General features: G+C 32.5%; 1 long non-coding RNA gene across 1 annotated transcript; it reads right to left on the bottom strand.

The window, feature by feature from the left end:
* Nucleotides 1-11: 11 nt before the first annotated feature.
* Nucleotides 12-16371, bottom strand: LOC138128709 (uncharacterized). The gene is made up of 8 exons (XR_011158867.1): nucleotides 14085-16371; nucleotides 9145-9284; nucleotides 9031-9090; nucleotides 6781-7176; nucleotides 4279-4482; nucleotides 2127-3959; nucleotides 1835-2071; nucleotides 12-600 (listed from the first exon to the last, which is right to left on the bottom strand). It is a non-coding gene; the product is annotated as an uncharacterized lncRNA (long non-coding RNA).
* Between the last annotated feature and the right edge of the window lie 1579 nt (nucleotides 16372-17950).

Genomic DNA, 17950 nt, shown 5'->3' with positions numbered 1-17950 from the left:
TTTAATTATAATTTTAATAATAATAATAAGAATATTATAAATTTATAAAAATGTACTTACAAAATATATGTAGTTGAACATAAATAGTAAACCTAATTATTTATTTGAATGGCTTTCTGACATAAATATGTTATACATACCAAATGCTTAAATATAGGGTGATTTAAGAGTAATAATGAACCTAACAATACATTTGCACTAATAATGTTAATGTAAATCACCTAGTACTTATAGTGTAGTACATAACGTTTACAATGCAACCAATAAAACATTTAAATGCACTTACAGACAGAACACAAAAAAATATTAAAACATAACAAACTAAATTTGAAATCTCTTAAAATGAATGTAGTCAACATCTTGTGAATAAAAATAACAACCACTCTTTTCTAATTTAAAAAGTACTTAATTTCTTTCTCCTTTGCATTTCATTATTCACTTTTGCTTTTAATGTTGTGGGGTTCCTGTTTTTAAGAACCGGATATTTGGCGATAACATTTGCACATCTTTGTAAACTTGGAAGAATTCCACTTCGATAGCATTCAGCAAATTCTTGTTTTACAATAGCCCTTTCTGGAGTGAGCCAAGTCATTCGCTTAACTGCAAAAATATTAACAAAATTACTTTCTTCAGTTGAATATATTGTTGAATAACGGTTAATGCATTTGTATTTTTTTTAAATTCAAGTTGCCGGCGCTAATAATTTTGGTTGCATAACCCAGAATTTTAGCATTGCATTGATCCTGTCGTTTTAAAACTGATGCTGAACATAGTCTTTGTTCAGAATTAAAAAAATGTCCCGGTATATTAATAACGCAACACGTAGGTAAAAATAAATGCAAATCAAAGGCGCTGTGAATTTTGAGCAGAAAGTATTATATGTTTATAGTGACAGTGGCAAATGGGCTTTTAAATTGCAGTCGGGTTAGTTAGGTATTTTCCTTTAGCTGCCTATACAAATAGAAGCACTCAACAACAATCCAGGGCTAATAACTAAATTAAATTTAATTATTTATTTTTGGAGGAACAATAGTATATTGGGATATAAGGTTTGAAAGTGCATTATAACAGAATCTAGTCCATAACGTTTTTCGCACAATCGCTTATAACTACGAAAAGAATTGACTTTGAAGTAATTTTTTTGACAGAAGTATTTTGAAGACATTAGTCATTAATGACTTACCGCAGTAGGTATCGGTGTCGTTATTTACTTACAGCATTAAGGGTGTAAGTTCAAGTAACTAGCTATAACAACACGATTGTGCGAAAAATGATAAACACAATACCTAGGTAATCCATTCGCTGACCTTTCAAAAAAAAATCATAATAATTAATTAACAGAATGTCAAATTTGCATTTTGATGTATTTTTACTAATATACTGGGACATTTTTTTAACATTAAACATAGCCCATACTTATTCCCTATGTTCAGTTTTAAAAAACACAGGTCAATGCATGTATGTAATCACGTAACCAAGGTAACGAAAATAAGTACTTGACAGTTTAACAAAATGGTCAAGTTGTTTGAAGAAGAAATACACATAATGCAGTTATTCTATGCCAATCAGAGCATTAGAAATGTGCGTGACATTTCCAATGCAACACATGATAGATCAATTCCATCAATCGGAACAATTTTTAACATTATTTCAAAATCTCTGGTGTTCGGTTCACAATGCATTGATCTGTGTTTTTTAAAATTGAACATAGGGAATAAGTATGGACTATGTTCAGAGTTAAAAAAATGTCCCGGTATATAACATTGATAACTAGTACTAATACCTACCTACCTATCTGATATTTTTGAACAGTTTTTACATCTACAATATTTACCTTCACGTTTCTGAGGTGTGCGATTAGAGCTTGATGCCTTTTTTATCTGGTTGTTAATCCAGGCCTTTAATTGTTTACCAGTTCGATTTGGTATATAAGTCTTGCTAATTTTATTGCAGAGTGAAAGAGGTGGAAGTTCTTTCTTTTCAATAAACCTATTCAAGTACTTTCTCGCTGCTTGTCTTTCTGGGGTATTCCATGTCGACTTTTTATTTTTTCTGTTCTTTTCTGGAGTTCCTGAAACACAGGATTACAAAGAAAAAGAAATATAGGTATATATTATGTTCAGTACCATTCACAGAAGTTTCTTCATCGGAAGTAGGATGATATGAGGATGGTGACCATTGATAAGGCTCCTCAAGTGGTACAGGATCGTCAACCAATTCATCATTTTCCACTAGAAGACTATTGTTATTAAGTTTACAATTACGAAGTTGAATAGGAGATCGAGTCTCAGTTCTGCCTATTTTATGTGCATTACTGAAATTTTCATCATTTTCTTTCTCGCATGGTGTCAGTGTACTAGTTCCAAGTATTGTGTTGTCAGTGTTAATTTCCGGAGTCTCGGGGTCTGTAGCATTCGTACTTCCAACTTGAGGTACTTCATTGTCTTTGTCTGACACCGAATCACCCTGAGCAAGTTCCAGAAGTGCAGAAATTTTTGTGATCTCTCTAGCAGGAAGTGGCATACGGTAATGGTCTTTGTGTATTTTTTCCGCGTGCCCCATAAAAGAGGCAAGATCTGTCACATCTGTTTCATTAAGGTTAAGTATTACTGATTGAGTAGCAATATGTTTTCTTAATTTTGTTCCTCTCAAAGAGTGTGGGTTTTCAGCCCCACATTTATTCGAAAAATCTCTCATTAGAGCACATGCATCTAAAAATTGACACTTGTTGTTTGTACTAGGCACTCCAAACACATATGGATTTTCAGAACTTATTCCTGCGCTACTTCTATGTTTTAATATTAATTTAATACATTCCCAATGAGTCTTATGAAATAAAACAGGCACACCACGTGCCAATTTTCCACGTATCACACATCGCATATACTGATCTGCTGTCTGTTTTCCTGCAGCTGTTAGGGAATTATACAAATCATCATTAGTACCATCTCTTATTCCATGAGTTTTCTCTACATCCGCAATTAAAATTCTTTGAATTTCTCCTGCTCTTCTTCTATTAAATAATTGAAGGGTAGTTAAAGTATACATAGCTAGTGCTTTCCAGTCGGAAACAGAAAACTTTTCTTTTAAATTGTTAAAATATTTAGAGCGGTTTTTGTCTAAATATTTTTTTAGGATTTGAATATCTCCCAAGTTAGGGATCTCAGTCCCTTTATTTCTTTTCTTTTCCAATTGATTTTCAAGAACTGTTTTATTCACAGATGTTCCATAATCTTCATGAAGTAAATGTAAAAATTCTTCGACATTAGTTTTAAGATACTTATTTTGGTCTTTAATACATTCGCTTACTAGAATTTTGCCAACTTGTTTTAATAAGATACCAATCATATAAGGATAGGATGGTGCTCTATAGCATCCAGTTTGTTCATTTAGACCTCCCAGTTCATTTATTGTTTTTAAAGTTAAATCATAATATCGACAATTATAAATAGAAGCAAAATTCAGAATTTCTGGATTTTTTTCTTTAATTGCAAGCAAAAGTCGACCAAGAGATCTTAATTTTGATCGAATCTCCTTATGGTGATATTTGGCTCTATATTTCTTGAGTAACTTATTTCCTAATAGTATGAGTAACTTGTCTTGTCGCAAAGTGTTTGTCACTGCATCATCTCGCAGTATTGGAAAAACTTCATCACGAAGAACAGGACTTGCAATGTCAAGTAAATGCATTCTCGATTGTCGTCCTGATTGCATAATATTTCTTTCTCCCTTTCTGGAAGTTTTCATACATTTTCGAAAGTGACGTCTGAGGGTTAATTTTGAAAAAAAAGATTTACAATTGTGGCAGCACTCATAATGTGAATCTGTGCGTTGTTTTTCCAATTGAGGTCGTCTTGAAACTAGAAGTTGCTTCTCGTTATTGTAAACTGGAGAACAGTTATATTCAAAAGTGCCTTTCTTTCTTAATTCTTCAATTAGTTTCAATCGGTCTGGAGATCCTTGACAGAAAATTGTTAACATAAAAAAGGTGAACTTTAGCTTCTTAACTTGCAATGGGTTTAGGGCGGGTTGTAAATAATGACGATTTACGACTGTGAGCACTTCATTCCTGGAGGCACAAACAATCCGCATTTTGCCGATATTCGGCATCCCTTTTTAATAACTAGCAGGTATACTAGACTAGCATGTCGGCAGGCAAAAACTGACCACTATCGTAAATCTTCATTATTATAAATTTTACAAGCTACCCTAAACCCATTGCAAGTCAAGAAGCTAAAGTTCCAATTTCTCGTTCCCAAACTATACATTTTTACTTACTTTTGGCAAAAAATATAATATCTTGAACTTCAGGCTTATCCTTATGAGCAAGACACAAATGTCTAGCAAATTTAGTTGTCAACTTTTTGCAGAAAATGCAGAAATACCGTTTTGACCCTTCTTTAGATGTTGGCACCTTATAACCGCGAGAAAATTGCTGAATATGGCATTTATTTTTCGTGCCAAAAAGATTTCTTCTAACGCCTGAAATCAAACGAAACATTTAGAACCCCATTGTTTCTGGAACATAGCTAAATTTTCTTTCCTTACCAATCAAACTGTAAGATTTCTTGAATTTGAATCAATCACGTTGGTATATATTTAATGAAAAATACACGAGTGTTTTCTTTTTTTTTTCAGTGAAAACAGCGAGTGGTTATTTTTCAGTGATTATTTCCTGATAAACGGACACACTCCTGCTTTTATTGATAAATATTCTAACAACTCGTCTCAAATTTTGATATGTTGAGGTTGTTTTTTTAGCATCCACCTAAATTTTATCTGCGAAATAATCGGAACCATAACATCTTAAGGTTCTCGTGTGGCGCCCACGAATTGAGCTGGCGCTGCTTATCCTTCAAACCGAACTCCCAGACAAAACAAGTGAGACGTTGGGATTTCTTACAGATTACTACATTAGCTGGCCATACACGAGCGGAAATTTTTACAGGTCATTGAATGAATAGGGGCCAGTTTACAGAAGTGAAATTAAGTTAATCGTAATCAAATGCGAAATTAACTGAACACGTGATCAGATAGAACGAATCGAAGTTTCGGATTCATGGGTTAATCGCGCATTAAAATTTAATTCGAATTAAATTAATATTTAATTCCCCTTCTATATTGATGTCCCGGAACAATTCAAGGGGCAATGTCAATTCATGTTGGAATATAATGAGAAAAATAATTAGGTAAAAAAATCCATACCCCTTAGATTTGAAGATACGGGGCTCAAAAGGTGCAGCTTTGATCTCATTTATTTTAAATATTAAAAAAAATTTTATTTATTTATTTATTTGTCTTTTACTAGCCTGTGGCATAATAATTCTGAGCGATTGTGATTAGGTTTGAAAATATTTTCTTCATTATTTCCAGCATTTCCAAGTAGTAATTTAATGTCCGTTTCACCTCAAATAACGTATGGCAACATGGCTTTGATTTTTCTCTCATTTACATAGATACAACAAAAATTAAATGAAAAATTTGCAGATTATTGGGATACATAGAATGTTTTTAAATGTTGCCACATTTAGGGTAACAAATAGGTCCATATCTTCTACAAAAAAGAAGATTGATTTTAAACATTTTTATCAGATATTTTAATGACTACTTAAAAAAGTACTGCTAAGCTCTTCCGTGAATTTTGGGGCACCCAGTATACTGGCCCATAGCCTTCTTATTTGTGAACTTAACAGAAGTATAGTTTCCATAGGTACTTTGATATTGGTAGTCTGGACAATTCAGTTTGCGGATTTTAAATTTGATTTTAATGGATATAAGCATAGATTCTGTATTGATTTTTAAAAAATAGGAGCTCTTTAAAAAATGAACTGCTAATCAAATGGAAGAAGTGGATAATACGGTGTGATCAAGAATGACTGAGTCTGTTGGTAACAATAAAATTTGACAAATTTGAAAATTACAATCAAAGGTTCATTTTTGTAATAGCATGAACGTAATCGGCATAAATTCAGTCAGTGCGAATTACGAGACAAAAAACACCAGTACATTTCAAATATTTCATTGCCAACAGACGCTGTAAGTTATCTTAGAAATTCCAAATGAAAAGCCATTTAAAAAAAATCTACTATAGTGTCTCTTTAAAGAAGGGGGGTTATTCTGAGACACATGTATATGAATAAAAATATTTCAAAATAAAATGCCAATTTTGAAAGTAATAAAGCAGTTCTAGTTCTTGTTATATTGGGCGACAAAAATTTCTGAACAGCAAATTTCTGACATTACAAAAAAATCAATATAAATGACACTTTATTGTCATATCGTTTGTCAATTGAATTTGAACGTTTGCAATTTGACATACCTACCTATATTTTTTACGCGTCAATTACTGCTAGCAATATCAGCCCAGAGAGTCTTTCGGGCAAATTTCAATGAAAAAAGCAAAAATCGAAATTTTGGATAGTTGATCTGATGTCAGGGGAATGACACGTTGTTCGTTGTTCAGAATTTATTGTCCGCCATAGTAGGTACTGTTGGTTGCAAAAAAACGGGAACTATGTTAACGCAAATTACGGTCAAAATTCAATAACATTTTAAAAAAATATTTAAATATTTGATATGTATTGTCAAGTAGACAATTAATTGACAAATCGACAAAACCAAATTTACATTAGGTAAATTTTCAATTCCCGTTTTTTTTGCATACCAACTGTAGGTCTGATTTTTGTCCAAAATAAACTTTCATTCAAATACCTTTCACATTCTGTTACATCATTAGTAAGTAAGTAGTCACATCATAAATAATAAAACAAATTTGCGTACCTGTTCTTTTTACTCCAGAATTTCCCACGGTAAATTTCTCAAAAGCTGTACCTTCAGGATTTTCCTTGGTAAAATTCCCGAAAGCTGCAACTACAGTATTTCTCTCACTAAAATTCTCAAAAACTGCAACTTCAGGATTTCTTTCGGTAGAATTCTCGGAAGCTGCAAGTTCAGGGTTTCTCTTATTAAAATCCTCGAAAGCTGTAGCTTCAGGATTTCTCTCGGTACAATTCTCGGAAGCTGTAAGTTCAAGATTTCTCTCATTAAAATTCTTGGAAGCGGCAACTTCGGGATTTCTCTCCGTACAATTCTGGGAAATTGTAACTTCAGGATTTCCCTCAGTAAAATTCTCGGAAGCTGTAAGTTCAAGGTTACCCACCGTAACATAATCTAAAGCTGGAAGTGCATTTACATAAGAAAACATGTAATTAAAAATTTACGTTATGTAGTGCATTTCTTTTAACTATTGCCTTAGGGAATTGCTTGCTAAAATTTATACCCCCTGTTAACTTTTGTTCTGATGAAAATATTCAAACAATTTTTGGAACAAATTTGGAAGATTTTTTAAACTATCGGATAAATTACAATTCAATATCTTAAACTGTCGGAAAAATTGTGAAAAAAATATTTTAGTAAAAGTGTTTTCTTGCCACTATCATTTTTAGCAGGCGGAAATATTAGTAGACTTTTGTCACTTTCATTTGAAAAATTAATAGCGAGATCTGCTTGAAGCTATGATTAAAATAAATAATAAGTAAATTATAATTTCAGCAAAGGGAATAGTACCGCAATTTCTTTTTAAAAATTTAAAAACTCTGGATTTAGGGAACACATTGGTAGTTGAAATTGGAAAAGGTATATTATTATACCGGGGGATCCGAATTGCGGACCAAATCTCCAGGTAAAATTAATACCACAACCAAATTGCGGACCGCACAAGGGATTAAGCTTTCCAGGTGCAAGTGAGGTCGGGTGCCGAGGGCAGGTAAAATTTGGTAATAAGATGTCAAGAATATTATTAGATTATCAAGGAACAACAACAGTTCGTCTGTAAAGTAAAAGCTATTTGCGAACAGTTGTACTATTATTTATTTACAAACAAAATTACAAAATCGGTACATGATACAAATAAATATAATTATTAGTAGTACTTATATGAAATTTAAATAAAACATTTTAAAAATTCAAAGTGCCCAATTACATTATTGTTATATTCCTGAATTTTATTGTTTAGAATATCATGTCTACGACAGACATCTTTATTTTTTATTTTTTCCCTTCATGTAAACTGTTTAATTTAATATAAGGTTCCGTTTGCATTATTTTTAATATTTCAATATATTGAAAAATCGGTAATTGAAACGGGAGTGAAAACTTTCACAAGCATTCGTTCTGAGTTCAGTAGAAGCACTTGCTTCAGCCCATATCACTGGAGGGAATCTAGCGTCTTGACTAATAAAATTGTCAACGAAGTAGTCAACTAATTTTTCAAATTTTTGACCATGTGGTTGGACAGAGGATATGCCAAACGCAAAAGTGTCTCCAACTTCCTGTGGATCCAAAAAAGGTAAACCAAAGAAATATCGCATCCATTTTCCTTCTGGGTTTTCTCTATAAATACGAAAAATGAACCCTGATAATGCTTAAGATTAATCTGGGGGTTGATGGGTGAGGGGAGGTAATTACAGTCAACCTCCCTGTACCGTTCCCGGAATTGACTTATGGCTTGGTCCGCAATTTGGTGGTAGGATTAAAATTCCTTGGAGCGGGTGGGTTTACAAATTACCTTCCCGGTCCGCAATTCGATGCCGCCCTATTATACTCATGTCATATCGTGAGGAAATTCCTTATCATTGACACAGAACATATGACACAACAAAATCAAAATGTGGAGGCGAGACGCCGGTAATTATGTTGATAAGCACTGGACTATTACTTGATAGTAATAAATCGTAATAGTGTATATACTCCGGCAAAATTGCCGTGCCGCCAGGTGGCGGAGGGAAATAAATAATGAATTAAAATACATATAAAATCTAATTTTTGTTCCCATTTCGCCTACTACGTTTTTTGTCAAATTATTTGCGTTCATTAATTTCAACTTTGAAATGTAAAATTACTCAAATAAAACTGCTTTGCGTTGTTCAAACAGTATGTCTTATTAATAATTTATTACTAAAATAAAAATTATCACCAAATCTGCAGTGGATCCATATGACAACAGTTAAAAAAAACGCACTCTATACTAACCCACATAAGGTAATTTACGGTTTTTCTTTTCTTTTATGTCTACTAAAATGTTTTCATTATCTAAAAAATAGGTATATTTATATATTTCACAAACACTAGGCACGAGCAAGATACCATTAGTAGCTAGTATATTGACATGGATTTTGCCTCTATTTCTCTTGAAATAATATCCTGTCTCGTCTAACTGTAGATATTGCCTTTGACACACATCGTACCCGTCTGGCAACTTAATTAATACAAACATTCTGGACGTTCTGAAAATTAACACATGTAAAATTAACAGTGAGAGACAAAATGTAAACATTTGTTAAAATTAGATAAAAGAATCCAAAGTCTGAACAAGTCAATTTTTATTTGTCAGAACAAATTTTGACAATAAGGTTTGATCTCGTCAAGTCAACACACTCAACAGCATGATAAATTCATTAACTTCGTAAAGTATTAATTTTAATAAATCTCGAAAGGTATAGCGATTTTAATTATTAGAGAACATATTTTACAACCATTTTCATGTTGTTATGTCATTTGTTATTAAATATATTTTTATTATATTTTTTATAAATGACAACCGATTTTTTTATTGTTAATTTTGTTCAACCGTAGATATACTTTCGTCATGTTGTATGTAAAAAAAAAATGTAAACGAGTCTTAAAGGCCAAAATATTATTAAAAGTTACCCATTTAATTAATTTTTATTATCATTATTATAAGTTAATTTGGTCGCTGAGGATGAGCCAAGAAGCGACACAAAAGCGTGAATAAAAATGTTAATCTATACCGAACTTAACCGTAACTGATAAAATAATACTTAGTAGTGAAAAGGTAATGTGAATAAAGAAGAACCTGTCACGTGACCATTGCTGCGCGTTGAAGTGGAAGGGGCACCGAGTGCAGTAGCGTAGCAAACTGTTTTTTCCCAGCTGTTTGACGATATACAGTGAGCCGCAAAAGTATGGAATAAATTTATTAAAAATTAAACAATTTTTTTTCAAAAAAATCTTTGGACAGGTCAATTTTGGTTTATAAAAATACATATTTTAATACAAAACTAAATTCCAAGCAGTCATTTGTTTTCGAGTTATGACGTCATTGATAGTTTTTTTAAATGGAAACTCCCTATTTTTTTTTTAATTCTGATAGCCCTTTTAATTGTATAAACGCCAGTATAAAAATTTTGTTACCTTACATAAGGACAGTTTGAGAAAAAAAAAAATACAGTTGGAAAATAGTAGCTTATTTGACGAGTTTGTGTGTAAATTGGGCCTTTTTTGGCACTCGTGGGCCTTTAAAACGCTCGTTTAGCGTTTTAAAGACCCACGAGTGCCAAAAAAGGCCCAATTTACACACGAACGAGTTGAATACAACGTTTTTTTGTTCGACAAGCCCCTTAAAGGCTCCAAATTGCTTAAAACCTTTAAAATTAGCTTGACGTTTCGTTTTGATAAGTTGTGACATTTATCAAAATTCGTTCACATAGGAGAAAATTCTCAAATTCTGACAGTGTCGAACAAAAAAATAAATTTTATAACGAACAAAAACAAGTCAAAAACTGTGTTAGTAAGTACTTAAAATTATGGAATTAAATGTTCGAATTGCCATCCCTCAGCTTGTTGACAATAAGCAAGTTTATGAAGAAATTCCTCCTGCTTTAGTTTTATCTAGTTTTATTCCCGCACCCAATCAAAATTAAAATTTCTATACGTTGTTTCTGTCAACTGAAGCATTTTCGAAAACGTTTTGTAAAACAAATAACACATACGAATGAAATTGACAGTAACATTTGACTGTTTGATTTACCTACTTAATTGATTTTTTGACTTGTTTTTGTTCGTTATAAAATTTAATTATTCCAACTTTATTACTTTTTTTCTCAAAAATTTCCTTATGTAAGATAACAAAAATTTTATATTGTCATTTAAAAAAACTATCGATGACGTCATAACTCGAAAACAAATGACTGCTTGGAATTTTCTTTGGTAGTAAAACATGTATTTTTATGAATTAAAATTGACCAGTGCAAAGATTTTTTTGAAAAAGATTTTGTTTAATTTTTAAGGAATTTATTCATTACTTTTGCCGCTCACTGTAGATTGATTTATGTGATAATATTTATTGATACTAAAAACTGAATACATTTTAATAGTTTGCATGCGTCATTTTAACAGACATTATTTATTAGACATAACAATATCTATTTCAGAACCTGCTAGTTGAAATTAAATGACGCCACACCTACGCAAATGCGCACCTGGCTCGCCACCTCCAACTGCAGAAAGAAATGGACTAGTCCGCCCAAGTCTGACCAAATTTCGTCTCTTACGCATATCACGTGATAGGTTCTTCTATATTCAAATTACGTTACATGTTTACACAGAAGATCCTTCGTAGCCCTGTGGTTTAGGTTTTGTCTTGCAATAGAATTGACGAAACTTCGGAAGAATGCTGTTTAATTCGTATGTATTTGATAAGAATTTGGTCCAAAGAATCTCGTTACCCCATCTGTTTAAGGAAAATTAACCACATGGATCTTAGAGCATAAACACACCTGGATGTTAACATAACCCCAATTCATGTTTTGTTTTTTTAAATAAAATAGGCAAATATTAAATTAGTCTAACTATCAATTGAGGGGTCTCCATTTGAGGTCATTCGAACCCTTAATGTACAATGTAAATTTATGACTTGTAGCTGGGGCAAGTTAACCTAATATGCAAAAGATGTAACAGGCACAAAGAGTAATTATGTAATTAATTTGATTCGTAACTTTTCTAAATGTAAACTTTGGTATAAATTAGTTCCTAATGTTCCCGTAGCCAGTGACTTTGAGGACTGTCCTCGAACTATAACCAAATGTCCCGGAAAAATACGATGCAAGCTGTATACTGTCCCCGAAGTAAACGATTCCCATACATACAGTGTGGAAACTTTAACTGGAATAAAATTCATAACTTGGAAATAGGCAATTTTTGTAAAAAATCCCGAAACAGGTCGATTTTTATTTTTTCTTGCCCACATTTTGACGCATATGGTTTTTGCGTATCTGCTCCCGGAAGTGCGCAACCACTCCCAACTTTTTTTTTCAAATGGAAGGGTATGTCAAGTGACACCTCGTTTGAAAGACCACTTCGCAAGGAATACAACGCACTATTTGTTTCCTAGATATTTTCAAAGCCTACGTGCTAAAAAATAAAAACCAATTTTATTAGTTTAACATTATTTAATGCAAAAAATGTTCAAAATGGCCACCGTTTGTTTGTTGGCAAATTGCAAATCGTTAGTAACCTGCATCCCTTACGTTGTGTAACATGTCCGGTGTGATTTGCCTAAAACCGAAGAATATTGAGGACCTTAAGCAACATATTAGGCATGAACCATAAAATTAGCCAAATCACACCGGAAATGTTACAAAACCTAAGGGATGAATGTTACTATCGATTTGTAATTTGCCAAGAGAGAAACGGTGCCCATTTTGAACATTTGTTGCATTAAATAGTGTTGAACATATAGAATTAGTTTTTATTTTTTAGCACGTAGGCTTTGAAAATATTCAAGAAACAAATAGTGCGTTGTATTCGTTATAAATTGGTCTTTCAAACGAGGTGTCACTTGATATACCCTTATGTTTGAAAAAAAAAGTTGGGGGTTATTGCGCACTTCCGGGAGCAGATATGCAAAAAACATATACGTCAAAATGTGGGCAAGGAAAAATAAAAATTGACCTGTTTCGGTATTTTTTACAAAAATCGCCTACTTCCAAGTTATGAATTTTATTCCAGTTAAAGTTTTCACACTGTATATCGATCGTTTTATGTTTACTTTAATCACGACTTTGTTATTTAACGGCAACATTAATAACGGTGTCATGATACGGCCTACTAATTACAATTGAAAGTAATTAGGAATAAATAATTTCAATCAATGCAAAATTTATCATTAACTTTTTAAATTAATATTGATGTCCCCGAAGTCATCGATCATGACCCCAAACTGTACATTGGAACCTAAACTCAACAAAATAAAACCGAGTGAATAATGAGCATCGTTTTGGGGCAATAAAGATTCAGATGCAGGGAAAAATAATTTTAGACTTCTTCCAACACTCATTTTGTTTTTAAAATTCCATTTTCAAAAAATTTACCCGACAAGCTGGAAAAGAACGAGAGTGCTCTCTTATGGTACAATTCCCCATTTTTTTGGAAATTTGATGTTAACGAAACTTAATTATGTTCATATCATTAACAACTAGAGACATACCTAATTCGTAAACTTTGCTATCTCAATTTAGAGTCATTGGGCCGTATTCCGACAACATTATTAAATTTAGTCATGACTTTAATTACCGTGGTGTGAATTCATTTCTTTCTGGCAGGTTATAATTGCATAAATATATATCGTTTTATCATTCACGAATTCAGTAACGGCAACATTAATAACGGTGTCGTGATACATTAATATTGATGTCCCCAAAGTCATCGATCATGTCCCCAAACTGTACAGTGGAACCTAACCTAAATAAAATAAAAACTGTCCAAATTTCGTCTCTTACGCATATCACGTGACAGGTTCTTCTGTATTCGAATTACGTTACATGTTTACACAGAAGATCCTTCGTAGCCCTGTGGTTTAGGTTTTGTCTTGCAATAGAATTGACGAAACTTCGGAAGAATGCTGTTTAATTCGTATGTATTTGATAAGAATTTGGTCCAAAGAATCTCGTTACCCCATTTGTTTAAGGAAAATTAACCACATGGATCTTAGAGCATAAACACAACAGGATGTTAACATAACCCCAATTCATGTTTTGTTTTTTTTTTTTAGAAAAATTTCAATAAAATTACTAAACAAAATAGGCAAATATTAAATTAGCCTAACTATCAATTGAGGGGTCTCCTTTGAGAGGTCATTCGAACCCTCAATGTACAATGTAAATTTATGACTTTGTAGCTGGGGCAAGTTAACCTCTATGCAAAAGATGTAACAGGCACAAAGAGTAATTAATTAATTATATTTATTGATCTATGAGGACGTATATGGTTTGTAAAGAATTACTTACCTGAGAAGATCGAGTGGAATAATAAACAATTAAATTCACTATCTCACTTACTATGACACTATGCAATAATTAATCTTCGCGACTGTCCTCCGCAGATCGCAGAACCTGTTTATTGTATTCCCGCCAAGGTCCAAGGTACGAGTATGTTTCGCACAGTGGGAAAAATCGCCGAAAAGCCGGCCAAAAGTTGAGAAATCGAAGTCTGAATTCACGACTTTTTCGCACTTAAATGATTCCGTATTACGATACCCTTATTTAATTTAATCAGGACTCTAATTACCATGATGAAGAATTCATCTCTGTTTACCTGGTTATAATTGCATAAATTTATTATATATTATCGTTTTATGCTTACTTTAATCACGAATTTAGTAACGGCAATGTTAATAACGGTGTCGTGATGTGGCCCATTAATTAACAATTGTAGTAATTAGGAATAAGTAACTTCAAACAATGCAAGGTGTCTCTTTAATTTTTTAAATTAATATTGATGTCCCCGAAGTCATCGATCATGTCCCCAAACTGTAGATTGGATTCTAACCTCAATAAAATAAAAACGAGGAAATGTGAATTATTGGGGTCGTTTTCGGGCGCTAAGGAGCAACAATAAAAATTCAGATGCAGAGAAAAATAATCTTAGACTTCTTCCAACACTCATTCTGTTTTTAAAATTCCATTTTCAAAAAAGTAAACTGAAAAGCTGGAAATGAACGACAGTGCTTTCTTATGTTACACATCGACATTTTTTGGAAATTTGATGATATCGAAACTAGATTATGTTACACATCATTAACAAATACGTACCTAATTCATTTCTTTCTGGCTGGCAGATTATAATTGCATAAATACATATCGTTTTATGTTTACTTTAATCACAACTTTGTTATTTAACGGCAATTTTAATAACGGTGTCGTGATACGGCCTACTAATTACAATTGAAAGTAATTGGGAATAAGTAATTTCAATCAATGCAAAATTTATCATTAACTTTTTAAATTAATATTGATGTCCCCGAAGTCATCCGACATGTCCCCAAACTGTAGATTGAATTCTAACCTCAATAAAATAAAAACGAGGAAATGTGAATAATGAGGATCGTTTTGGAGCAAACGGGGCGGCTCAATAAAGATTCAGTTGCAGGGAAAAATAATTTTAGACTTCTTCCAACACTCATTTTGTTTTTAAAATTCCATTTTCAAAAAATTAACCCGACAAGCTGGAAAAGAACGAGAGTGCTCTTTTATGGTACAATTCCCCATTTTTTTTGGAAATTTGATGTTAACGAAACTTAATTTTGTTCATATCATTAACAACTAGGGACATACCTAATTCGTAAACTTTGCTAGCTCAATTTAGAGTCATTGGGCCGTATTCCGACACCATTATTAAATTTAGTCATGACTTTAATTACCATGGTGACGAATTCATTTCTTTCTGGCAGGTTATCATAATTGCATAAATATATATCGTTTTATCATTCACGAATTGAGTAACGGCAACATTAATAACGGTGTCGTGATACATTAATAGTGATGTCCCCAAAGTCATCGATCATGTCCCCAAACTGTACAGTGGAACCTAACCTAAATAAAATAAAAATAAGGAAATGTGAATAATTAGGGTCGTTTTCGGGCAATGAGGAGGCTCTATAAAGATTCAATTGCAAAGAAGAATTATTTTAGACTTTTTCCAACACTCACGTTATTTTTAAAATTCCGTTTTTAACTTAAAAAAGTAAACTGACAAGCTGGGAAAGAACGAGAATGCTTCCTTATGTTACAGTTTTACATTTTTTGGAAATTTGATGCTAGCGAAACTAGATTATGTTCACATCATTAACAACTAGGTACCTAATTCATTTCTTTCTGGCAGGTTATAAATTGCATAAATATATATCGCTTTAAGTTTACTTTAATCACAAATTTATTTAACGGCAATTTTAAGAACAGTGTCGTGATGGGGCCTTTTAATTACATTTGAAAGTAATTAGCAATAAGTTACTACAATCAGTGCGAGATTTATCTTTAACTTTTTAAATTAATATTGATGTCCCCGAAGTCATCCGTCATGTACTGTACATTGGAACCTAACCTCAATAAAATATAAACGCGAGAATGTGAATAATTAGGGTCGTTTTAGGGCAATCAGGAGGCTCAATAAAGATTCAGAACCAGAGAAAAACAGCGTGTCCCAGAACTGGCGGATCATATTTAAAGGGCATATTCCTTAGTTGTAATGGAGGTGAAAAACGTCCAAAAAAATATTCAGGGTACAATAGTTTCTTAGTTATGAATTTTTCAAATTGAGCAATAGTGTTCGAGCAATTTTCACCAGAAAACTGAGTCCTTTCCTTCACTTACTCAGTATCTAATGTGTAATAGGCATGAATAAAAAAAAATTACGAATCAGATTATGTTGCTAAGCAATTTAAAGTGTTCGTTGAATTTACCACCTGAAATGAACAACGATTTTCTGATTGGTCAACTTTAATTGTTAATTACAAAAAATCTACTACACTCAGACCATGTTTTTAACGCTATTGCTTTCATATATCACCAAGGAAAACGCACACCAAGTTTGATCCGCGAGTTCTGGGACACCTGTATAATTTTATTCTTCTTCCAACACTCATTCTTTTTTTAAAATTCCGTTTTCAAAAAAGTAAACTGACAAGCTGGCAAAGAACGGCAGTGCTTTCTTATGTTACACATCGACATTTTTTGGAAATTCGATGCTAACAAAACTGGATTATATTCTCATCATTAATAACTAGGTACCTAATTTGTAAAACTTGTTACTTTAAAATACATTTTGTGACATTGGGCCATATCACAACACCCTAATTAAACTTATTCATGACTTTAATTACCATGATGACGAATTCATCTCTGACTGGCTGGTTATAATTGCATAAATTTAGATATCGTTTTATGCTTACTTTAATCACGAATTTTGTAAAGGCAACGTTAATAACGGTGTCGTGATGTGGCCCATTAATTATCAATTGTAGTAATTAGGAATAATCCATTCATAATCCATTCACGTTGGATTTTCCTCTCAAGGTCAAATAATTAAATTTTTTGGCTCTGTAATTATGTTTTGTAAATAGTGACATGCAGGTAAACACCGTACAGGTTGGATTGAGCATTGCTAAATCGCCTTATGTTGGTTAGCTGCATGTCACTATTTACAAAACATAATTACAGAGCCAAAAAATTAAATTATTTGACCTTGAGAGGAAAATCCAACGTGAATGGACTTTAGATAAATATAATTTTATTCTTCTTCCAACACTCATTCTGTTTTTGAAATTCCATTTTCAAAAAAGTAAACTGACAAGCTGGCTAAGAACGGCACTACTTTCTTATGTTACACATTTAGATTTTTTGGAAATTTGATGCTAACAAAACTAGATTATATTCCCATCATTAACAACTAGGTACCTAATTCGTAAAACTTGTTACTTTAAAACAAATTTAGAGACATGTTGGGCCGTATCACGACACCCTAATTCCTAATTAAACTTAATCATGACTTTAATTACCATGATGACGAATTCTTCTCTGTCTGGCCGGTTAGAATTGCATAAATTTATATATCGTTGTATGCTTACTTTTATCACGAATTTAGTAACGGCAACGTTAATAACGGTATCGTGATACGGCCTATTAATTACAATTGAAAGTAATTAGGAATGAGTAATTTCAATCAATGCGAAATTTATCACTATCTTTTTAAATTAATATTGATGTCCCCGAAGTCATCGATCATGTCCCCAAACTGTACATTGGAACCTAACCTCAACAAAATAAAAACGAGGAAATGTGAATGATGAGGATCGTTTGGGGGCAACGGGGCGGCTCAA

The sequence above is a fragment of the Tenebrio molitor genome, chromosome 4 (genome assembly GCF_963966145.1).
Source record: "Tenebrio molitor chromosome 4, icTenMoli1.1, whole genome shotgun sequence".
Classification (NCBI taxonomy): Eukaryota; Metazoa; Arthropoda; class Insecta; order Coleoptera; family Tenebrionidae; genus Tenebrio; species Tenebrio molitor.
Note: the sequence above shows the minus strand (reverse complement) of the source record. Positions and strands in the feature narration are given on the sequence as shown.